The sequence below is a fragment of the Octopus bimaculoides genome, chromosome 10, assembly GCF_001194135.2.
Source record: "Octopus bimaculoides isolate UCB-OBI-ISO-001 chromosome 10, ASM119413v2, whole genome shotgun sequence".
NCBI classification, from domain to species: Eukaryota; Metazoa; Mollusca; class Cephalopoda; order Octopoda; family Octopodidae; genus Octopus; species Octopus bimaculoides.
In genome coordinates, this window is record NC_068990.1 from 4897850 (window position 1) to 4906028 (window position 8179).

At 33.3% G+C, this 8179-nt stretch overlaps 1 long non-coding RNA gene across 2 annotated transcripts in view; it reads right to left on the reverse strand.

Annotated features, from left to right (window-relative positions):
- Nucleotides 1–2125: 2125 nt before the first annotated feature.
- LOC106869049 (uncharacterized) overlaps nt 2126–8179 on the reverse strand; it is a 206741-nt gene continuing 200687 nt past the window's right edge. For both annotated transcript variants that reach the window (XR_001409365.2, XR_001409366.2), the window contains exon 4: nt 2126–2218. This is a non-coding gene — a long non-coding RNA (uncharacterized LOC106869049). The remainder of the gene's footprint in view (nt 2219–8179) is intronic.

An 8179-nucleotide genomic window follows, 5' to 3' on the forward strand; every position in this document is an offset into this window, starting at 1 on the left:
TATATCCAATTTAATGTAGATGTCTTCTTAGAATGTCAAATTCTGTGTTACTAGCTGTGAGATATCCTCTCACACAGGTGCATGGTGTATAAAAGCATAGGCATAAATTGTAGCAGACAAGAATACTCTGTTATGGGCACTGGAATTCCCATTTCGTGTGATTTCAGAATTCCAGCACCGGAACTCTCATATCATATGATTTTAAAGTTATGGCACCCATAACAGACAAACCTCATCTGCTACGATTTATGTCTACCAACGTGAAAGGGTCTCTTAAGGCTAATAATGCACTATTTGGCATTCTAACAAGATATTCACATTCAGATGGATATAAAGACTTCCCATTACATTTATTATTGCTGAAAACAAACTGATCTTTAAGAGAAAGGAAATCCATTTTAATTTTCACAACAATGAATTTGTATACTGGTAAGAGTCATTAGAGCAAAGTGTGGCATTTCTTTCAGCTCCTTAACATCTATGTTCAAATTTCACTGAGGTTAACTTCGCCTTTTATCCTTCCAATGTTGATAAAATAAAAGAACAGTCATATACTGGGGGTCAATGTAATCAACTAATCCATTCTGCCTAAATTTCTAGTCATGTGCCTTTATAAGAATCAATGAATTTCTGTAAAATCTGCATCTAGCATTAAATGACAAATATCCAACATGTGCCACTAAATACTTTTTATCCCAATTTTAATTCTCATTGATATCTGTCATACTAACAAATACAATATGAATTTTGTTCAGTTTAGCTATGGCTATAAATGGTTTCAATTTGTTATTCTTAGGGAAGTGCTGTATTCAAGTTTCACTTTGTTGTGGTTACAAACATTTGTACTGTCATCATGCTGCCTTTTAACCCTGCTAAGTTTATCATGGATTACAATAAATTTGGCAAATAAAAGATTTAATTTTAGACACTTTTGAATACTCATACAGTTGTTTTTGTGAACATCTTGATTTTTAGAAGTTTAAAATCACTTTTGTTATAGAATAAGACATTCGGTTATATAAATCCCCTTTTCATATTGTCCATGCCAATTCTATTTCAGAGTTCCAGTGAAGAAATTCAGAACAAATTGATTTTCTAAGATTATATAATAGATAGATAGAATGTTGAATTTGTCAGGAGATATAGTATTTCCTATGAGTAATCTAGGACTAAAAATATATTATACATATTCGAGTACTTGGACTAAAAATACAAGAGACTGTATGCATGTGCGTATGCATGAGTAGATCATTAAATCCATACTTTGGTTTCACATACTATTCAAATAGGTATCTATATTCTTCAGAGAATAAGTATTAAGAATAATAGTTGTGTGTGTGTGTGTGTGTGTGTGTGTGTGTGTGTGTGTGTGTGTGAAATTAGTACACATTAACACATGCATGCATACATGGAAAAAAAGAAATACTTGCAAGATGTTGCATGGTGATAGTAAAATCTTAGATAACTCATTCTTCGAAATCAAATATGTCTATGTGTATACATATATATATATATATATATATATATATATATATATATATATATATATTTATGTGTGCACACAAGTAGCTAAATTTTTCATATGAAATTCACAAACAGACAGACTGAGAGAAAGATGGCTGGCTAGAATTAGATATAACTGTAGATATTACAATTATGAATTGTAGCCCAGGAACATGTTTCTGCTAGTAAAATGTATCCTGCAGCAATTATTTCAATACCATAATTCAATTCATATCTTGGCTGATTGCATAACTAAGTGAACTTATTCCCCTCAGTGCCTAAAGATATTTCTTCACAAACATCTACATACAATGTGTGCATTGCACATATGCATTATATAATTTTGTGATAAAAGAATATCCAGAAGCTAAAATTACTTTTTTGTCGTTTCTAAATTGCCGAAAGTCTCTAACTATATAACAACATAAATTTCCTGAAACAGTATTATAGAAAGTGGAATTTATTGAATATTTTGAAATCTATAACTATTTTGTTATAATCTTCTAAATGTTTTGTTGTATTAAAAAAATACAAAATTTGTAAAATGTATTGATACATAGGTTTGCTTTCATCTGTTGAGTTAATAAAAAATAATGTTGTAAACTTGAAAGGGTTGCTTTACTTACCAGGATGAAAGAATCCCCAAGGCTTCAATGGAAGTGTTACTGGCATCGTTAAAGCCAGACCGCCTTATTTTAACACATGTCATGAGCTCCTATAAATAAAATACAAATGAAGAAAAATTTTATTTTTAATGATAACAAGCAGTTTAATGTAAACAAAATATTCATTTTAACTACAAAATAACACTATTTCAATACAATGCCATAAATTTGTAGGAGCAATTTACATAGTGCTTTGACTTGACTCTAGTATGTAAATGATAGTTATTGTATCACTCTCAATAAGATTGAAACAGCATTGATGCCAGCAGGATTTAAACTATGTAAAAAGACAAAAGTCACTACTTCTGAAGAATGTAGTAAACAGTGTGCTGTATGCAACATTCCTAAACTATACTAAGAATAATGTATCATGAAGTGTGACTAAGTAAATAATTATATACTGTCTTGGTGTCATTAACTATAACTCTGTTTGTTGCTGACAATCACACTTTTACCATTTCACAGCTCCCAACATTTATGCCTGGATGTTGGCCAGTGTGTTGATTAATGAAAATTTCTTTCATCTTTCAAACTTGTACTTAAAATGTTACACTCCTACTATTTTACTTTACTGTTGTGTTCAGAATCAAATACTGCAATATATTTATTGTTAAAGATTTGTTAGAGAGATCTAACTGCTATGTTTAGCAGGTCAAGTGACAATATAGCTACTCCTTTTCTTGAAAATATAATGTAAGAAAATGATGTCTACCAAATATTTTTGAAAACTTCATCTATATTGGAACAAATCTTCCAAAACTTTTGTTGCATTAAAAAATATTTTAATTTTTTGCCTCATAAGAATACCATGCAGTATATACAGTATATAAGAAGTGTGCATGAGAAATATATGTATTGATGAGCAACAACAACTACACTCAAAGTAAGTCCACTTTGATTGACTGCCTTGTAGTCACTCACAGCACTGGCTGTCATGGAAGAGCAGAGTGGAAAATTAGAGGCAAAATAAATGTAACATACCCACACTGCTGCATAATTTATCATGTGATAAAGCTCTGAATACTTTAGTGTACTGTGTGGTTCTTAACCAGACAGAAGACTGGAATATCCAAAGTACTGAATTTGTTGGTTGTAACTAGACATTCAACTAATTACCAGTAGTTCTGCTTAGTCAGAGCTGATCTGAGGCTACACAAATAATAACTGAAACATGATCAGCCAAGAATTTGCAACAACTAATCCAACACTGGTTTACCATTTATAATCTAGAGAATTTTCCATCCATTATGCACAACATAAAATGAAACAGTGTTAAATATCATTTATAATCTTATAAATTTTATTCACACTTCAATTTTACAAAATTACAAAATTACAAAATTACAGTAGTTCAAAGTTTTCTTCTTTTAAACTGGATTGGTCTGAAAGAAGGTTCTGTGGCAATACCATTTGCAGATCCTCTGAGATAGGTAAGGTCAATATGGGTAAGACTCCTTTTACATAATGGCAAGTTGCTAGCCTCAAGAAAAACGTTCAGAACAGAATTCCAGAGTGTCAACATTCTGGGGAGGAAGAACGGGATATACCATTTCATGTGGAGTGAAGAGATATTGGTAAAATATGGGTGATCACAGTTGAGAGTAACTGAGTGGAGGTGGCACAATGCCAGTCTGCTGGGGAGCAGAGACTAATATAATTGTGGTAGAAAAAGCAGAGACAAAAGAGCAATGTGGGCCAAAGGTGAGGTTGTAGTAATAATATAAAATGCTATAAGAAATAATAAAATGTGGGATGATTTTAAAGCCATATTATGTCCAGTAATTCTCTCAAGAAACATCAGATATTTTCAGCTTAAAGTTAGAAAGAGAAAGAAAAAAAAAATGCATAATCATCTCAAATTTGCAATTCAAATAGAGTTTAATTAATCTATATTTTCAATAAGAACACATTATGATAAGCCAATAATAGGTTATAGTTCAAGAAAATTTTCAATAAAAGGCAGTACTGAAAGATATATTAAGAATAATTTAAAATAATATGGATGCAAGCATGGCCAAGTAGTCAAGAAGTTTGCTTTGCAATTCTAATATCTTGAGTTCAATCCCAGAGTGATATCGTGGGCAAATATCTTTAACTATGGTTTCAAGTAGAGCCAAACACATGAGTGAAACTGGTTTGACAAAGTTTGTGTGGAGGAAGCCCATCAAATGAAATATAGCCATAATTCAAGGAGCTTGACTTGTCATAGAGAATGTCATGCCGATTCTTTTCTGTCTGAGAATTATGTTAAAGATACACGTGTTCTTGAGATGCTCACTCACATGATGATTCAATGAATATGGAGTAAAATTGATTGAACTCTAGGAATAGTCATGAGTGAAAGCATAGAGATCCAATTACTCTGAATGCTTAATTAAGAATAATGATATTTCGAGTAAATTCACATATTACCTACATATCTCATCAACATATTTCAATAACAGCTGCTTTTCATTCATATCGGCTTATACCTTTATAAGTTAATCCAGTATTATTAATAAGTATAACTAATTGTCTCACAAACTCTATACTCTAGCGTTCATTTTCAATAAACATATAGTTTTAATAGATATATATATTTAATAAATAATATATTGAAAAAATGCTGATTCAAACTTTGCCAGATTTGAAAAATAAACTGAATAATTCATGAACAACATATTGATATTGTTCTACCGTTAAGTTATCAACTCATTTTAGTTTATTGAAGAAGAGAATAATAATAATGCTAAACTAACAATAGTTAAACTAACAATGATGATGATGATGATGATGATGATGATGACGATGACGATGATGGCAACTACTACAACAACAATGATGATGATAATAATGATGATAATGTATATGCTGCAACTGATATCTGCTAACATTAATCTCTCATTCAATAAAAATGAACCAATAGAATATAGATATAAAACAAAAGAAATAACAGTGAATATATTTCCATTAATGTGCAATATAAACTATTAATGTTTAATCAAATATCTGCCGTCAATGCAAACAAAGATTATATGTCAACAGATATACTTTCACTATATTAACCATAACCAGTGTCTAATGTTAGTCGGCCTATATCTAGTATCTGAAGTTACATTGATCTAGTAAATAATAATAAATTACATTACTGAGTCAATAAGGAAATATTACATTAACAGGAGATAACTCTTGGCCCCAGAATTGTTAAATGCAATGATGTAAATCAGAAGTCAAACATGGATACTATTTGGTTGTTTAATCATTTACTATAAAAGTGAAACCTAGTTGTCTAATATGTTTTGTCGAGCAGGTATGTTATATAGATACATATTTATATATAATAATATACACATATTATTATATATAAATTATACATTATTACATATCATTATTTTAATGCCTAATTTTCTGTGTTTGCATTGGGCAGACCAAAGTACACTGGAGTAGATTTTTATGACCAGCTACTCTTCCTGTCACTAATACCTGTTATTTCCAAGTGAAGTAATATACTAACAATAGGAAGTGGAGTAATAATCTAAAAGTAATAACTCTATCAATCAACAAACAGCCTCGATATGTTTTATGAAGAAAACAAACAACAAACAACACTGGTTGAAAGAACTTTTTGTTTACTAATATCATGCAAAATGTTTAAGAAACACAGACTTGGTTTCATGGTGCACTCCAAGCAAATGACACTGTCAGGAGGCCATTGTTTACATAGTGTTGAACACAAGGGAAATATGAACTCATGCAAACACACATACATGTGTGTGTATGCACATACATGCATCTATATGACAGTATTCTTTCAGTTTCTGTTTACCAAATCTACTCACAATCCTTTGGTCAGCTGTGGAATTGAAATCAAAACGATATGGTTGATACATACATACATACATACATACATACATACATACAAACAAACAAACAAAAATACCCTATTGCTGATGTTGAAATACCAATGAAGGAGCCTAGGATCTAGGCAGACTAGCAACATCTCCATCAATGACTTGACTATTTCCCCAATATCTGATGAAGAATGTTCTAGGTATCTAGAGGTGCATGAAAACATATCTTACAATGGTACCTGTAACAAAACACATGTCACATGTTATATATCCCAGGGCTGCAATAATTACAGGTATAAACCTGAACTTGTAATCTGGATAGAGTAACTGCCGATTTCTCAATACCAATCTTGAGAAATGTTGCTCCTCAAAACCAGGAAGGAGAAAGCTAATTCAAAGACTACAGATCCAATCCATCACTGGAACTGTAAAAATCTGTAAAACTTTCCAGAAGTTTATCATTTAAACATGAGCATGTCTAGATATGCAAATATATGCATGAGAATACATACATAAGGCAAAATATACAAATCTGCACATATACATACATACATACAAAAATACCTTGTTGTTGATGTTGAAATTCCAGTGAAGGACCCTTGAATCTAGGTTAGAAACCAGCTCTTTCTCCATTGGCAAGAAATCTTGAAATAACACTGAATAATGACATGCTTACATACATAAATCCATTTCCCAAGATACACTTTCAACTTCATACTTACTGCTACCGGAGCAACAAAATGCACGCCAAACTGTCTGGAACAAAGTATAGCTGAGCTTGGGTACATTGGGAGAGAAGACAAATCCTTAATCCATAGACTATAAATGATCATAGTGTCTGGGACTATGAAAATCTGCAAGACCTTCTGAAGATCTACAGGATGATGAATAAAACAAGATGCTTTCCTTCACAACCTTGCTACGAAATAGGTGTCCAGTCAAAATTCATTCTGAATTAGAAAGAGAAATAGAACAAACACATACACACACATATGCACACACATACATATACATCATTCCATCACCATTACTATTCTGTCCTTTTCTTACTCAACAATCCTTGATACTAATTCCCCCCTGCTGTCCTGTGCATACTCCCTCCCACTTTCTCCACCTCTACTGTATCAGAGAACTAAATCCATTTCTGTCATCATCCATTACTCTCTCTGATGCCTTTGTCCAAAGTTATTCTCCGATTCTCAATTCAGTTGTGAGGGATTTTTAGGCCTTTTAAACATGCAAGTTGCAAGACAACATTTCCAGTAGTAGTGATGCTACAAAAATCTATGCAATACACTCTGTAAAATGGCTAGTATTAGAAAGGCTATCCAGCTGCAGAAATCATGCCCCAAACTGAAATACTGGTGCATGACATGGTCTTCCAATGCATCGAATCCTGCCAAACTATTCAACTTATGCCACTCATCATCATCATCATCATTGTTTAACGTCCATCTTCCATGTATTATGGGGTAGGATGGTTGACAGGTCCTGGCCAGGTAGGAAAACTACCCTAGGCTACAGTGTCTGTTTTGGCAGGGTTTTTACTGGTGGATGCCCTTTCTAACACCAACCACTCCTCAGAGTCCACTCAGTGCTATTTTTGTAGCACTAGCACAGGTGAGGTTAGTTTTGGCATCAATTTTACAGCTGGATGCCCTTCCAAACACCAACCACGTTACAGTGTGGACCGGATGCTTTTTAACATGGCACCAACACTGGCAGGGTAACCAAGTCTTCACAAGACAAAGAATTATGAGAGGAGCAGGGCATTTGAGGAGGGGAGCTTGTGTCAGAGGATGAAAGGTTAGAGAGTGACAAAGAGTCAGAGACAGAAGCAGGTGTCTGGCCACAACAGAGAGGGGCATTAGAGGAGGGGATCCAATATCAAATGATAAAAGGTTAGAGTGTAAGAGAGAAATAGAGAGGCAGCAATGGGTGTATTGCTGAGGAGGTACATGGTTACCCAGTGAGAGAGAGGGGGAGGAAAGAGAGAGGGAGAGAAGAGAGAGAGGGAGAGAAGAGAGAGAGGGAGAGAAGAGAAAGAGGGAGAGAAGAGAGAGAGTGAGAAACAGGGAAAACAAAAGAAGGAGAGAGAGAGAGAGAGAGAGAAAGTGACCAGGAGAGAGAGAGAGAGAGAAAGTGACCAGGAGAGAGAGAGAGAGAGAAAGTGACCAGGAG